Below are 17,283 nucleotides of genomic sequence, written 5' to 3' on the forward strand. Positions count from 1 at the left end.
TGACCACCCAAGCCTGCTGCCAGAGACTAGACTCAGATTAGACCTGCAGGAGACACAAAGGTCCAGGATAGGTCGGTGACCTACCGAGCATCCATTTAGTGACTAGAGGAAGCCTGCAACTCCACCTACACCAACACAACACAGCAAGAGCACACAGCTGCCAACGAGAGGCCTCACTGAGACAACGAAGTACACTTGCCACTGCAGGGCCCAGGTCCTGAAAAGAAGTAGCCTGACAGAAGCAGAGCATAGAACTCACAAGGAAAACTTACTTGTAGATCTGCAAATTCCTCCAGCGAAAAGGAGCCAAGCCGAATGACCATGGAAGATTGCCTGTATCACCCCGGCAGGTACCATTGAAAGAATGGGTCTAAAAGAAAACTGCACATTGGGAAAATTGAGTCATAAACCAAATAGCTCATTAAGAGACTGCCTATACTAGGAATCTGAATCTTGAGAGAGAAACTCAGACCGCTGAATACAAAGCTGCATACCGTGAAACCAAGTATTAAACTTCTCACAGGGAACTTAGAAGCCCTTTTATTAGTGAAATGTTGCTTACAGGGAAACGGTCTCCAATCCTACATCTAGCCGAGAAAAAAAAAATGGAAGAATGGGGTTGTTGCTGTTGAATGTGACAAATGGACTAACCCATTGCAACAGCCAGATTCCACTTTGTGTATATATGTGCCTTACTGTGGAATGCGTCACATACCTGAACATGCTTTGGATCATAAGAAAGTGCTGTGAAGACCATCAGGGGGATGATTTTTGCTAACATTTGAACACTTGTTAAAGCAAACAATCCATCAAACTACAGATGCATTAGAAACCTGCTATCGTTGGTTGAAAGCGAATGGGCGCTTTGAAACACACATTCATATTGTACAAGCACCTTCCAAAAGGCACAATAAATACATAAAATAAAATGAACAGCCTTTCAGATTTTCTTAAGAAGTTTTATTTAGATTAATAGAACAGGAGGTCTCCTAACATTCAGATTATGCAACATGCCCTGTGATTCAAAAGTAGGATTTGTAAAACAGTTTGGAAGACAGATTTAGTCAGAGGGTACACAGAGCACCCGGGTAGGTTTGCGGGGGCTATGTCGATACAAGTGGCCAGGCAAGCACATACAGCAGGAGGGTAAACAAGAAGGAAGAACAGACCAGGTAAATCAGAACAGGAAGAAAGGGCAGACATTGATGGTGAACACAAAGGGATGGGAACCATGCAATGAACAAACTATGAGGAATCTCACTAGCAGTGTACACACAGGATGGACAGGAGACTACCTCCAGAAATGAGAGGCTCAATGCCTCTGTGCAAGTTACGCTTACAGGTGTCACATCATGCAAGCCCATGGAAGGGGCCAGCAGGAGTGACTTCTGTATCTGGACCCCAAGGCGCAAACGAGGAGTTTACTTACATAAGACAAGCTAGTGTGGGTCCACCCGGAGCGTACAGTGGATGCCTACTGTGGGAACAGAGCCCAACACACTGTTAAATTAAATACACTATAGACTACAAGTAAAACGAGACAAAAGGGCAGAGATTGCCTCCTAAATTATAGGAGCCAACCTCTGTACAAATGAATACACAGAGGACCGAGTGAGAACATCACACAACACTTACCATTCACCAAGGGCCCCAAAAGGGAAACAAGTTTGGAACAGAAAAGCAGGAACTAGGAAATGTGAGAAACCAGAAGGTGTCTCACCCACTAGTGTGTGTGTTTTCTCTCCCTCTTCCTCTTCCTACCCACCCCCCGGGGCATGGCCATCAACTTTTGATCCAGACCCTGGGGCATAGACCAGTACGGGAGGATCACCTGTGTGAGGGGTCATCGGGGAGTGGGACACTGCATGGTGAGACGCGGTGTCCCCTCTTTCCTGTAACACCTTTACCCCATCCTACCAGATGGGCAACATAGGAACTGTACCCCAAGCCCCTTTTTTCTGCACAAACACTTTCACATGGACCGCCCGCTCTGGGAGAAAACAGACTAACACCTGAGTAGTATACCTGACGTGTCCCAATACAATGGTCAGGCAATTACTGACAATCACTTCACTCACACCTGACTTCCATTAAGTTTCACTGTGAGAAACATGAAGACATCTCCGTGACTATTCCGAGGGCATCTGTCATTCAGGTGGCCAAGACACGGCCATCGCTATTGGATCCAGTTCCTGGGGGTGAACCAGTGAGGGAGGATCACCGGGGGGGGGCATCCTCAGAGAGTGCAATTGGGACACTGATGGGCAAGACGTGGTATCCCCTTCTTATAACACCTTTGCCCCAATCCTACCATGCAGGATACTCAAACACTACACCCCACCCCATTCTAACACAAACACTTTTGCACACCACGAAAGACAATGGAAAACCACCGGAGCAGTTTACCTGACATGTCCCAACACAAGGGTCAGGCGAAGTCAGGCAATTGACCAGAATCACACACACCTGACGGCCCTTTCCCTTCCCCACAGGGATAAATGGTGGAGCACGAGAGCACAAGATGAGCAAGGGAGACTGCACAACGAGAGAGCTAACGCAACACGGCAGTTCAAGAGGAGGAGAAAGACGGCACTAACCGAGAAGGTGGCAAGGAGAGAAGCGAGGCCGGTGAAACCTCCACGGAAGGAATCTCAAGACCGCGAATGGCCAGCAGGTGTTGCAGCAGAGTCAACGGTACACGGTGCCCTCCTTCGCCGATACCCAAGCCGGGGAGAGGCGCTTGCCACTGTGGTACCGGCCTTGACTCCAGAGACAAGAAAAGCTAAGCAGTTCATCACAGCTGGTGAGTCGAGGGGAGAGCCGATAAGAAACCGAACTGTTGAACAAAAGTAGCAAACGGCTACTTGAAGAAAGTACAAAGAATTCTTAATACGAGGGGTAAAGCAGCTACAAAGGAGTCAGGCACCACATGGGTGCTCACTTGGGAAACTCTGGGAGATTCCCCTATTGTTGAAACTACCGTTACCAGATGGGAAACGCGAGAAAGGGGTCAAAGTGTTCATACAGGGGTCTAGTAAAATCCTCTGTACAGTCGAAAGGCTTTGACCGGTAGATGATTCTGAAGATAAGTGAAGTGAATCCTGCATCGTAAGAACTGTTCAAGAAATTGTGCGATTGGCAAAGTTGGCAAGAGGGAACACGACGGAGGGATGCTGATGAAAAGGGGGCAAAGCCTGAAGTTCCAATGAAGTGTGTTGACAAGAGTGAACCTGGAAGAGGAATGTCCACAGGGAACTGTTTAAAAAGACATTAAGATTTGTGACTGTCACAGAAGAGATTGTTTTGAGAAGCCGAACTGAACCCAATGGAGGGACGCTGATATTTGAGAAGGGTCTGAGCCCGGAAGAGGGGGACCCAAAGGTGAAAAGGCCTCACCCAACGTACATGCGAAAAGGTACTTTTTGTTTATTATTTTGGATGCAGCAGGTATCGGAGGCAAAAGACGTTTTGTGGAAAAAGGACTTAACCACCGAAGGCCCCGATAGTTGAGAGCAGAACTGTTGACTCGTTCTGGGAAAACTCGAGCGTGTGCTGTGCTCTGGAATCCCACCTTGGCCCGTTCTCAAAACGTGGGGAAGGGAGAACCCTGGCTACCATATTCTGACTTATTATTTGCGTACACTTCTTTCTTGTAATCATTATCCCACACTCTTGTTTGTATTTAGGGTAAGGATTGGCAATAGTTTCTTAGTATAGGCCCTTTTTTTTGACAAGACGCCACTAGGACTGCCTTATTATGTAGTTTGCACCCATCTTAGATTTAAGTTTAGATTAGGCGTTGTTCCAACCTTCCTATACAGTTTAATAAACACCCTTGAACTGTGATCACTTGTGTCTGTCTTTACTGTTGCCACCATGAGTTCCTTAAACCACACGGATAAAAGGCAGAGCACGAAAGTACACTGAGTGAGGCAAAGCACAGCACACATGGAAACAGAGGTTTCGAGACGGCAGCTTAACGAGAGAAGATGGCGAAACAGGAGGGGATCACAAGAAGGGAAGTTCCCTTGACCTTTCCAACAAGAAACCGTTACTTTCAAGAACCCTTGAGATTAGAAAGCTTAAGACCAGGAAACCAAGCCAAACAATCGTGTATTGTGTGTCGAAGATACCCGGGGCCCTCCCTCATCACTGATCAAGGCGGGCAGAAGCAGCAACCGCTGTGGTACTGTCCAAATTGTTTTCCAAACCATTTGTATTTATAAGTAAGGACTGGCAATAGGTTTATTAGCATAGGCCCTTTTATTTTGGCAAGCTACCACTAGGACTGTGTTATTATTTGATGGTCGCAGCTTGCTCCCATCTTTAGATTTAGGATTCAATAGGCGTTTTTCAAACCCAATTGAAGTTCAATGAACACCCTTGAACTGTGGTCACTTGTGTCTGTCTTACTGTTTGATGCCATGCCTTCCTTATAGAAAGCAGAACACTGTAGTATGGAACTGGTGCAAGGTAACAGGGGCAAGGTACAGGGCAGCTGAGCAAGGGACTTGTACAGGGCAGCGAAGCAGGGGACTGGTGCAGGGCAGCTGAGCAGGGGACTGGAACAAGGCTCAAACTATTGGAATAAGGCAGCAGAGGAGTCACAGGCAAAGCACAAGGCAGAATAGTCAGCGAGGCAGAGAGATTCCAAAAGGTTACAGCTGTATGAGGGTCAGAACGCGATGCAATAACAAGGAAGCTTGAGGGTGTGGCATCATTTAAGCGGTGCTAGCAGAATGGAAAGCCAAGGTGGAGCTGCACGATTGGGATGCACCAATCGGTTATAGGTGTGGTAAACGGGAACCTTTAGCATGGACTGGCAGAGGATCCAGTGCTGACAAACACCAGGAGTTTTGGTATTGAAACAAAAGCACAATAATTGTAGTGGCAATTTGAATGTTGAAGTCCATTGAAAGGAGTCTGTGTGCTTCCAGTCACAGTGAAGCCAGTCTACATGCAATACAGAGTCCAAAAGAGTTTGCGATTGGGCTTCCGGATTTTCCAATTATATCTTCAGGGTGCATTGTGAAAATGGAAGTCATGTTTTCGGAAATAAAGATTTATGGAAGTAAATCTTAAATAACGATTCAGGGTCTTCTCTAAAGATGGCACCCAGATGCAGAGATGTGACAGATGTCATGTTTAACATGAACGCATGTAAAAATATTTGGCAGAAAAAGATGGGTGGACTGGACCTGTAAGACTTGCATAAAGAAAGGACCATTAAATCGCTGACCCTCTCCTTGCAGCAGAATTCAAGCCAAAAAAGCAATCCTAAAAAAGTTACAACCTCAACAGTTGCCATATGTTAAAATGGTTAATGAAGAGTTGTTTGGCCATGAGAAAGGTTTGGAGAGCACCGAGGACAAGAGGAAAGCCACCCACTGCTTGATGCAACCACTGAAGGTGGTACTACTTGCAGGGTTCTGGTGGAGACACGAGCTCTACAGGCCTTACCAAAAAGGGAAACCAGATATAAGGAAATCCAGAAGCAACTCCGACGTTATGAGGAAGGCGGCCAGTGCCCATGAACATCCTATGGGTGTGAGAAGGCCCTTCTGGACGTCAAAGAAAATTAGTTTACGCACAGGATGACTACCAGCACCCCAACAGAAATAAAGTGTGTGGCCGGCAGATCTTGTCCACTGACCCGCGGGCAAGAACAGAATTGAAAAAAAACGTTTGTGGAGACCATACTCTGCAGGTGTCCACAAACCCATGGTGTCTCTCAAACAAGCCCTGCTGTAGTCTCCTTACTACCTCCAAACTATTGAGGCCGTGTGTCCCCAAGGGAGTTTGTTGGTGGAGTAACCAGGGAGACAGTGAGGAACCTGACAGCTGCTGTTTTGAAACCACCTGACTCCAGGATGCTGGTGCTCCTATTTGTGGACTTGCACCATAGGGTCAGGCAAATGTTACACCGGGAAAGCAAGCCACATGATTGGGAAATGTAGACCGACCTAGGAAAAGAAAAAAAAAGGTGTGAATGGGCTGGTGATGGCCCTACATTGGATGAAACAATTCAGAGTGGTGATAATCAGGACCCGACCTGCCCCAATCCAATCTTGAATCTACCACGGTATAAAAGGAGGTAGCAGAAGCCTCACAGTGGAAGTTGAGCAGTGATTTAGTATGGAATCCCGGAAGCTTCAGCAGTGTGTGGCGAGGGGGTGGGGGTTAGAGAGAGTGCAACTGCAGAATACGAATGAAGGGGCAGCTCTTTTGGTAGGTGTGGCTTTGCCGAAAGAGCCAACCTTCGAACCAGTTACACGAGAAGAATAGATGGACCAGTGGAGTCATAGCTGGTAGGAGGCTAGGGCTAAACGCAGAGGTAAAATGTCATGTTGTAATACTAGTCCGGCATACAAATTCACTTGCCCTTGCGTGGTCCACATGCACACAGTACACCATTTTTTACTTGCCAAGAGTCCATTATAACTTGCCAATCTGTAGAGGCAAGTGCACATTATGAGGTCTGGCTGCAGCACAAAGCACTTTGAGAAACGTGTAGTCCAGGGTTCACAAACCAGTGGGCAGAAATCATTCTTAAATACTGGAGGGTGGGGCAATCAGACGGAGACAGAAAAGGAAAGCTGCCTAAGAGCTAAAGTTGAGGCAGTGATGGAATGCAAGACCACCAGCTAATGCAACGCTTACTAGATGTGAGAGAGCATGACACTCACCCATTTAGGATCGGGAATACCTACTATCTTGTGTTGAGCAGTGAGCAAGAAACCTGTACAAACTGTTCATCCCCGAATCATTATACCGTTTTCTTTAAGCACTGCTCTATAGCATGTAGGCCATCTGCCAACTAATCTCTATCAGAACACGACTCTCAAGTTGGTACCCAGAGTCTAGGAGGAACCTTTTTACACCCTGAACTCCGAGATGTTAGTGGTGTGCCACTGCATTAACAAGAAAGCCTTTTTGGTTGCATTATCCTTTACCTACCATCCAATTCTAGAAATAAGGCAATTCAAAACCCCTGTACCTCTTGAGGGCGTGTTTGGTTCCTGTTGACTTCTTGACAGATATATCCATTTATTTTGTAATGCTAGCAGACGAGCAAGAACATGCAACATTCCAGACAGTATAGCCAGAAATAGCCACAAACACATCCTGGAGGAGATGTAAGCGGCCAGGAAGGTCAAATGGCAAGCCAGAACATAAACACCCCAGCAAAGTTAGCAGCATAAAAAACACAGGACAAAAGGTAAGTGTGCCAGTCCCCCAGAGGACGAGGTGCAGTTCCAGTTCCACAATCAGGCGGACAATGCCCGAGAATAGTCACCCAGACCAGTGCCTCGCTGCACCACTCCTCCACGAGCCATATACAGAGCCAAGACAGGAAATCTGCAATATAGGTTCCATTCTCACCGAGGGTGGGCAGTCTTAAAAGACGAAAAGAGGTGAAGTAAGTTAGTGAGATGCCTTTAAACTGTTGTGTTAGAGGAAGAACAACTTCTGAGCTCAGGTAAGCTTCTCCAGCTTACAAATATGCAATTTAAACCCCATTCGCAGCCAGATGAAAGTACATCTTGTAAGAAGGCATTAAGAAGATTATTTTCCTTTTCCAAAGAGCAACAACAAACTCAAATCAAATTGCTTTTTCGCTGTTGAAAAAGTAGACTGCTTTCAGGCAGTCTTATCACCCTCAGGTTCTCTGCAGAGAAGATACAATGATTTAAGGTTGGAACTTCAGGAACCAAGGTGGTAAAAAAAGTGGTGGAAGTGGTTGGGGTGGTGGAGATTAGGGTTGATAGGGGAGAATACAACCTCACTCTGCTGAGAAAGCTTCTGATAAAGTGGAAGCAACACATGATGAAACTAAGAAAACTGTTTCTGTTCTGAGAACCAAATCCCCTAGGCCATACGGGATACGAGATTCGTTGTGCATTTCTGAGAGCTCCAGAACTAGTGAAGAACTTTGTGAATTAATGGAATTGGAGGCAAGTCATTAAGGGAAGTTCAGTCTAACTGAATCAAGAAGGCATTTCCTTCTGACTGATGATCCAGACTCATCCAAGAAGCAAAGCAAACATGGCCTTTAGCTCCATGAGCTTCAGAAGGCAGAAAGAAGGCGTCAGTCTTGATGAACCCACAGCTACTATAACTCTCACTGCCTATCATTGTTCCCCAATGGTGCTGGAAGGAATCCATCATAACTGAGATTACTGGCTGCAGCAGGGCAAATGGAACACCCTTGAGGAGATTGTCTGATTGGATCTGACTTTGAAGCAGGACAATCACTGATGGATTCAAATGCAGGTTCTTTGCCATAAATATTCTTGATCCCAGGACAATACCAGCTGAAAAGAAGATCTCATTGACCTTCAATGCAGAACTAAACCCAGGAGGTCATCAGGCCTAGAAATGTCATAAACGTGCATGCCGAATCACGAGTCGACGACAGGAAAAGTGGACCCCTGCATGTGAGCGATTCTCGATTCAGGAGGGCAAGAAGAAAAAAAAAATAAATAAATAAAAAATAACAATTTAAAGAGAAGGGCTTCCTTCTTTCTTTGCCCAACGTGTTACCTATGACCTTTAGGTCCCGAAAAGGTTAGTGTTCATTTCTAATGTTTATCAAAAAACGTAAAAATAGAACATCCAATGTGGTCTGCAGATTTCAAAATACTTTTCATAGCTAATCATCGCTACATTGCTTTTCTATGCATTCACAGCTGATAAATATATAAAAGGACAGAGCTGAGTGAAGGCCAAAATGTAATACATTTTATGGAAAAGGATTGGGGCCTCTTGTCAATCAGGGGTGTGGGGTGGGGGTTGTGTGAGGGTAGACTATTGGCAAATGAAAAAATGCATCCTTCAGACCTATGAAGCACATCCAGCCCTCCCCCCTCCGCACCCCCATGTGCGGAGACGACAGAATCTGAGCAGTTAATTTGAATTTCTCATTTAAACAAATGCAGAGCTAGAAACATATTAAACCCCTAATGTCTTTCCCATTACAAAGAAATGGGAATAAAAGCTTTTCCCAGTTCTTTTTGGGGGCAGTCTTTTATGGCACCCAAGTGACAGATATCACATTTCTGGGATGAGAAAGCTTTGAGGCAGGGAGGGGGCGATGTTTGAACAGTGGGAGAACGATGGGTCACACCTTTCCATCCATCCCAACAAAGTGTAAAAAAACACCTGGGTGAGGTATTTTCAAGTCGGTAAGGATTGGTTTGGCCTACTGGAGAATGGTGGGAAAAGAGGACGACGGTCTCGGTTTTTGGTAAAGCGAGCGTGAGCAAACAATTATGAACTAAATAACCATAATTCTTTCAGAATTTTGCCATCTCAGTACGGGCTCGAACTGCCAACATTCCAGTTACCAGCCACGTGCATTCACTGATTGCCCCAGAGACCGACTGAGCAATGAATGCACAGCAAGGTGTGGAATATTAAAAGTGCAACAGCTCCTTTGCAATGAACATCCTCCATCCACAGTCAAAAACCGCACAATTTAAGTGCAATTACTGTGGGGTGAGAGAGGGGGTGATGGAGTTTGTTTTGTGGGAACGCGGAAAGAAAGGGGAAGGGGTAACTCCTCCTTTTATGTTATTAGCCATCCCAGGCTGTCTTGAAAATCTTGTCGCCCTACCTTAGGGCACATAACCAAGTGGTCTCCTGGTGCCAACCTCTACAAACACAAACCTCTAACACAAGTGTTAAGATAGTTGGGGAGCATGGATGCCGCTATTTGGCAAGCCTAATTTAAGCCAGAAGAAAAGGAGGCCTCCCGATTTTCTGCTGGTGGTAAACATTTTATCAACGTGGATAAGTCTTCACAGTTTATGGCTAGCTCTTGACAGAATCCCATCATGATCAACGTATCCCATATGTAGACAATTGTTCAAATATGCATCCCTTCCCCAATGTCTTAAATACATTTAGCCTCCTTATCCAGAGGAAACGTGTGAGGCAATACTCTTCACAATCGTCTTACTGCTGCAGAAACGGGCGATTGTACAGAAAAATTAGCAGACCAACATTTGTGTTCCCTCTGTTGGCATTCTATATTTTATGCACAATTTCCTATTTAGAAGACACAGGAATTTGGTTTCTGTCAAATTGGCAGTACAGTATTGTCCACACTACATTCTGTGTACCATTGCCAGATTTGTCCCTCCCAACGCTCATTCCCCAGAGGCAGCCAAAACATGCCAGAATCCTCCACTGCGTTCTCTGCATTTGTCATACCCAAATAGCCAATAACTCAGGACAGAAAATTTATTCCTCAATAAAGCCTTCTTTTTCCGATTCAGAATCCAGGTCCTGGCCCCACAGAAGAAATGAGAACTAGTGTGTCCGGTATGGTAGATCAAATGACGAGTAAGCGCACTCAGGAGGTGTCGAAATTGGCTATGACAAGGACTTAAGCAAAGCTCTGAAATGGGCAAAGAAGCAGGACGGCGATGTTCTGAATATGCTCCAGAGGTAGGTGGACATCCATTGCGAGGTCATGCTCATAAAAGGGGACCACCAGTTGAGATTCACTAATAGGTTGAGCCCTAAAAGGGTGTGGATGTAAAAGGGATTCCTCACCAACTAAAATAGTAGGAATAGGGCTATGCGGGAAAGTAGAAACAAAGACTGAGAAGGACCTGACTCAACAGTACCCAAAAAGGTCACCTTGGAAAATGAGCAGGCTACAGCAATGGCGGAATGAACAGACATACGTAATGCAATAGGCGGTCTCAAACTTGAATTTCTAGAAGACCTGTTGTCAAGCAGTTGGCTCCAATGACAGAGCAATGTTTTGGATAAATGTCCTAGGAAAACAAGGTCTCCCATACTGTTCATACAACCAGGCTGCATATTGTGATTGTGCACAAGTGACGCCACTTCAAGGAGCACTGACAAAACCTTAAAATAAAACATGAAATCAGACTAGAAGTCTCTGGGTCAAACCAATTGCGACTTGGTTTCTCGGATTTCCAGTTTTTAAGCATTGCATCTCATCGGAAGAGGACTTCCTGTCTCCCAAGTAATTCTTTCTTTTTTTTTTACTAAGAGTTTTGCTACGTGTATGATAAATGCAGAATGTTGTCTTGCCAGCGGTGTGCCAGCAGTGTGTTTTGTGGAGCTTGTGGGGAAGGACGCTACTTTTGAGCTTCCTGTTTTCAGCATTTGTGCGGAGCGTCTACCATCCAGTCCGCTTTCTATTTCCATGAACTTGGGCTCGGGCACTACAAACAAACCGCGTAGGCGTGGAGCGGTGTGCCAGCAGTGTGTTTTGTGGAGCTTGTGGGGGAAGGACGCTACTTTCGAGCTTCCTGTTTTCAGCATTTGTGCGGAGCGTCTACCATCCAGTCCGCTTTCTATTTCCATCAACTTGGACTCGGGCACTACAAACACACCGCGCAGGCGCGCAGCGCGGCGCGGTGTGCCAGCAGTGTGTTTTGTGTTTGGTGGTTGTGCGGTGCTGCGGTGCCTTCCTGGCCAATCTGGTAAGACTTTTTGAGACTCTAAGAAAATTCTGTGAAGGACAGCAACTTTTGGAATTGGGTCCTGGCTTCCCCTGATATTTTGAATGTCTAGTGGAGATTCAAAGACTTTCTCTGTAATTGGACATCTCTTGGGTCATGCACTTGCAAAAAATTGATCGCGCCTCGTTAGAGGTTTGCTCCGTGTTCTCCCTTGGCGTAGGAGTGTGCTAGGAGAAGTTGCACCAAGCCAGCCACGTGTGAATTATTTCAGCCGCTTACAGCCCTAAATTCCACCCTTGTGGCACCTGCTAATGAGGAGAGCAGATGCTCATAACATTGTGTTGAATCTACTGTTTCCCCTCGGCTGCAAGGCGTCGTGGGGAGTGATATCTGTGACCTGTTGTGGAGAATCAACTGTGAAGTCTGGAGGTCATTTGAAAAAGGGTGACTGTGGGCTTTACGCCTTTGAACCCTTTCCCAGTCTGGCCTTTGCCTGGACTTTGACTGAAAAGCTCGTAGCAACTAATTAGCGAGCTAGTAGCTTTATTGCTCGTTTGGTGCTTACACTGCCAACGTATGGTCTGAATCCTACATCCTAGCGTGCACTCCTATTCTAGGCCAGAGGGTGACTGCGGGCCTTGTGCCTTTGAACTCTCGGTCATTAGGGTATGGTGCAGCTGGTTAGGGGAAAAGTCATTCTTGCCAGCCCTTCGAAAGCTTCTTGTATTCCCTGTTGGCAGGTGACTGCGGGCCTTAGACCTTTGAACCTGTCAGGGGTTGGCTTTGCTTGAGAAACCTCTTGCTGGAGAAACCTGTCCTTGAGTAATCTTTTGAGCAGTGTCAATATTACGCTTGCCGTTTTTGCCTAAGACGGGTGCCTTGGGCAAGTTGTGGAGTTCGTTCAGGGCTTTAATATAGTGAATCAAAAATAGGAGGTTGTGGTGGCCTGGCTTGACTTGTGTTGCGGAAGTCAAGAACCACAGCAGATCATGTTGTGAATTGCACCCTGTAGTGAGTACGTGACTTAATTGCATGCAACAAGATCTGAGTAGGGTGACACTATCTTCCATGTTTAAGTTACGAAAGGGTGCACTTACTCTTTTCCTTGTTTTGCTTTGTTTTTTGAGTTTGGCGTTCCCAACCCATATTGAGTTGTTACCATTAGATATCAACACTGTATGGAGATTGATTGCTCCATAGTAGCGGTGGTGGCACGCTTGTAAAGACACCTGCGAAAGTTGTCGTGGGAAGTTAACTTCCGGTGATCTTTCTGTCTGAACTCTTATTGTTGTGCTACATTTTGTGGGAGGAATATCGTTGTGATTGTAGCATTCTGCCCTTTCTAGTTGGTGATTAGGAAAAGGCAATGGGTCGGGCGCTGAGAAGCAGTAACAAGTATGCTAATTTCCCCAAAGGCGCTGGTAAGAATCAAGGGAACAAAACAGTCAATACTACCCTGCCTCTGCTGCCATCTAATAAAAAATCGTTACTATCAATGTCAACCTCAGTTGAGGTGGAAATGGCATCTCCAGAGAAGGAAGTTGTACCTGACTCGAATGCATTAGTTATTTTGGCACCTGGCACAGTAACTCTGTTAGAGGGTGGGTCTCAGTGCCAGCCTCCTCTCGATCATATAGACCAAGACGATATCTCAACGGTGGGTCTGGTGGGTGGCGCTGATCTGCCGATACTAGGTCGGGCTTGGGATTATCCCCCGCCGAACTTCACAGTGCAAGGAGCCAACAAGACCAATGGGGAGGTGGATTGTCAATTGGCCCATGTACATGACATCAACTGTCTAGTTTCACATCTACAGGAGGGTCCTGCCCACGTATCTGACATCTATGCTTGCTCCTACTATCATGAGTGAATTGGGTAAATGTGTGAGGCTTTCCCTCGGCCCTCCTCTCCTGCCTCTAGATCTTTTCCCTTCCGTGAACAAGTCCATTTTCACCATCTGAATGAGTCTAGTTTTAAACATCAGAGTGAACCTAAAAGGAATTTTTCAGGGCCCTCTATGATGGGATCGGGAGGCGTTAGCTCTTTTGGTCCTGCATCCACCTTGTACAATGGATGTGCACATAATAATGGGGCTGAGTTGCCCAACGACTTGGAGGCCTTTTCCTTGGGGAATGATGATGTGGGCTTAGGTACTTCGAAGGGGATTGGTAGGGCTGTCTCGACGCCTGAGGATTCTCCCTCTGACAACCATGCTAATGAGCCCTTTAACTTCCCAGTGATTTCACATATACTCAACCTGCTTGATAAAGGTCACAAACTCACTCAATGCTCTATAAAGGGAAATGCAAGGCTCCTTGGCCTTTATGAAAGAAAAAATATCTAAACTAGAGGGGTTCATACTTGCGGAGGAGCAATCAAAATCATTCTACATATCCCAATTTGAAAAAATGATGTTGAAGTTTGCTGGGGAACATTCATTGGCTTCTTCCGTCTCTGCATCACGATCACAAGGTACATAAACGGAAGTTGGATCTTCACACGCATGGCCTCCCTTAAGACTGTATTCGCATGTGCTGAAAGGTGTGAGCAGCGACATCAGTGAACAGGGTGCCACTGAGGACAGATCTTTTGGAGGTAACTAAACTCCAGCACGATCGACTGCTTCAGGTGGAACTCTTACTCTTTAACATGGTCTCAAAATCTCAGTCCTCGGAATCCACAGGGCTCTGTGGTGGTATCGAGCTAGCCAGTGGTGAAGGTGTAACTCCGGACAGTCCCTCAGCTTTGATGGACATCCTTGATGCGCAACCAAGCGTGGAGCTTCCGGCACCCTCGTTGCCAAGTGCCCTGCTTATGGACACCGCTGAACAAGATGATAGGCATTTCGTCTCTCGAAAAGGCAAAAAAGGCCTTCTTAAGAGCCCAAAAATGCCTAAACCTAGCTAAAAGTAGTCAGAAGAAGGCATCAAAGAACGTCGCCTTGGAAAAGGGGACTCAGCCAAGCAAAGACTCCTTACTTCCCGTAAGTGGGAATCCTGGCAAAAGTTCGGATGATCTAACCTTAGACCTTCTTGACTTAAATGAAGAAAGCAAGAAACTTCTTCAGATTAAGGCTTTGAAAAGTGGCAATGTACAAGTGTCATCTGAAAAATCTTGTAAAACCCCTACAATGAAAGCTCAATCCCAGCTCCACAGCTTCTTTCCAACAATTGAAACCAAAAAATTGGCGGTAAGGCCCCACAAAGAACTGGATGGTGTTAGTGCCCTAACAAAGGGCTCGTCCCCAGCGGCTACTGGGCCCGTGCGGCAGAAAGAAGAATTGGACAGTGCGAGGGTAGTGACAAAGAGCAGTGTCCCTTTCATTAGTGGGAACATTGGTGAAGGCCGTCCTCCGAACTTGATGAAACAAGAAGCTGCTGATGGGAATTTGGCTGCACATGAGGTGGAATCAACTCTGGCTTTGAATTTGCCTGCTCCCTTGCCTCAGGTGGTGCATGCAAGTCAGGTGGTGGAAACAACAGAGATGACATCTCTGAATGAAAATCCCCAAGGTCTTCAGTCCTTGTCTGAGACCCCAAAGGACATGAAACAGATTCTCGGATGGATCAGCAATCCAGAGATTAATGGGTTAGCCAGGATTAACAGGTCATTTTTAATGAACACCTTTTTCCAGATTCCCTCTTTAAGAAATCTGGCACCCAAGGACCTGGATTGGGTCAAGTTAGCCCCACATAACAACTATAGGGCGTTATGTAGAGTCCAATCTCAAATTATCACCAAGCTGATTTTGGACTTTTCGTATGACTGAGTTATTGGGGGGTCTCTCCCTGTCTGTTTCTAGACATGGAGAGTGCTTGGGCTTTTCTCGACTTCACTCCTCTGACTCCCAACGAGCTGGCTAAAACTTCCCCAGTGGAGGGATACGAGCTGAAGGCTAATGAACTGACTCAAAGATTGACCTCATTAACGCAGGTGTTAAGTGGCCTATCATGGCTGGAGCCACTGATTAAAGTGGCGGCTGCCATGAAACCCGATCCCACTAATCTAGAACTTCCAGGTATTGTTGTCGCATCTTGGAACTGCTGCAGCATGAGAAACCTAATCGCTTGGCATGGATGTGTGGCGGTCCATTTTAGACCGGACGTCATACTGCTGCAAGAAACTATGGCACCCCTATCGGATGGTTACAGTGCTTTTAATGTACATGCGCAACACCATTCGTTGGGGCGTCCATGTGGTGGAGCTGCTATCCTTATTAAAAATAGCTTGAAGGTGTCTTCTAAACTAGTGGATAAATTAGATACATGCGTTCTGGTGGAACAGCAGTTCAGCGGGTGTAAGCCTTATGCCTTAATCCTGCTGTCCATTTATTGGAACCCCACTGCAGTACCCATGGACTCAGCCATATTGGAATTAACTCAAATGCTGGAGAGGACTTCAACTTACTTCCCTAAGCATGAAATTTTAATTGGTGGAGATTTGAATTCCTGTTTGGAGATAGAGGAATCCAATCCCCGGATATACCAGTCACATCTTTACTCCCAACAGGCCTTTACTAGAGGCAAAATATGGGTTGAGTTTTTTTAATCATGGGGAATTTACCCTATTCCACAAGCTCCCCTCAGTATTAAAACGTCTTGGCAGCGGGGACAACATTCTTCCCTAATAGACTACATGCTTGCAACTGGGGCATGCGCTGGATTGCTTGACCCAATTGTGATTTTGGATGTGGGATTGAGTGATCGGATGCTCCTTTCGAATCTCCATGTTGGGGTCGTACCTTATGAAGTTATGCTGGCAACGACATTGATTGAAAACGATAGGTATATGTTGTCTGTGAGATGGCATCCAAGTATCTGTCGCAAAATGGTGTTCCTAATAAACAGACTTGTTGGTGGATAATGAGAAATGTCCACCTAGGGCTAATGAGGAGTCAATCAATGTATTGAACACGATGATGATCCAAAAGCACCTGGAGAGTTTATCTAGGGCTTGTATTGGAGTAAAAGTACCAAAAGCTGTATCTAAATATATGGCAGAAGTTGCGATCTTGAAAGCTGGTAAAAATCGTGAGCTGCGGCTGGCAAGTCTTGGTTTTATAAATAGCTCAGCATATAAATCCCAAAAAAATTCTATTGTAGCACTCTTTAAGTCCAAAATGAAATTGTTGCGCCATGCAGCTCACACCCTTGTGAACCAACAGATGTTGGAACAACTCTGCAAGAGAAACACCAGAGAAGTGTGGGTTGCATTAAGAAATCCATTGGGAAAGGTGGACCAGCGCATGACTGCGATTATATCTGGACCAGCATGGCAACAATTTTTCACAGAAAAATATGCAATGCCAGTTGCATATAGAAGGTTGGAGTTGGAGAAACTACATCTGAAGATTCCAACTGAATGTCCTTGGAGTGACATTATCTGGGCAATTATTCAATTAAAGTACTCTAAAGCGGCTGGGCCAGATGGACTCCCTCCCTGTGTTTACAAAGATGATCCACACTTTTGGGCCAGATATTTATTGCCTTGTTACCAGCGTATATACCGTTCGAGTAATATTCCATCCTCGTGGCTCACGGCAATTGTGATTCCTATTCACAAAAAGGGAGCTCGGAATGACCCGGCCAACTTCAGGCCAATTGCCCTCATCGACACGGAGGCTAAAATATTTGCTCGCCTAGTACTGTGGGAATTGGAGAAGTTTGTCACTTCAGCAGGAATCCTTTCCAAAGCACAGGTTGGCTTTCGGAAAGCTATGGGTACACAGCTCAATGCATCAATTCTTGGACACTTGCTTTCAGCATCCCGCACCAAGGAGTATGGACCAATTTATATGGCATCTCTAGATTTATCAGCAACTTTTGACAGTGTCTTGCGC

General features: G+C 45.8%; 1 protein-coding gene across 2 annotated transcripts in view; it reads right to left on the reverse strand.

The window, feature by feature from the left end:
* Nucleotides 1–17,283, reverse strand: part of DNAJC5 (DnaJ heat shock protein family (Hsp40) member C5) — a 427,552-nt gene that overhangs the window by 325,746 nt on the left and 84,523 nt on the right. The window contains exon 2 of one of the 2 annotated variants that reach the window (XM_069650859.1): nucleotides 273–381. The exons of the other annotated variant lie outside the window; for it this stretch is intronic. The gene's annotated coding sequence lies outside the window, so the exon portion shown is untranslated. The remainder of the gene's footprint in view (nucleotides 1–272; nucleotides 382–17,283) is intronic. 2 annotated transcript variants of the gene reach the window in all.

This window comes from Ambystoma mexicanum, chromosome 3p (genome assembly GCF_040938575.1).
Source record: "Ambystoma mexicanum isolate Mex_15411 chromosome 3p, UKY_AmexF1_1, whole genome shotgun sequence".
Classification (NCBI taxonomy): domain Eukaryota; kingdom Metazoa; phylum Chordata; class Amphibia; order Caudata; family Ambystomatidae; genus Ambystoma; species Ambystoma mexicanum.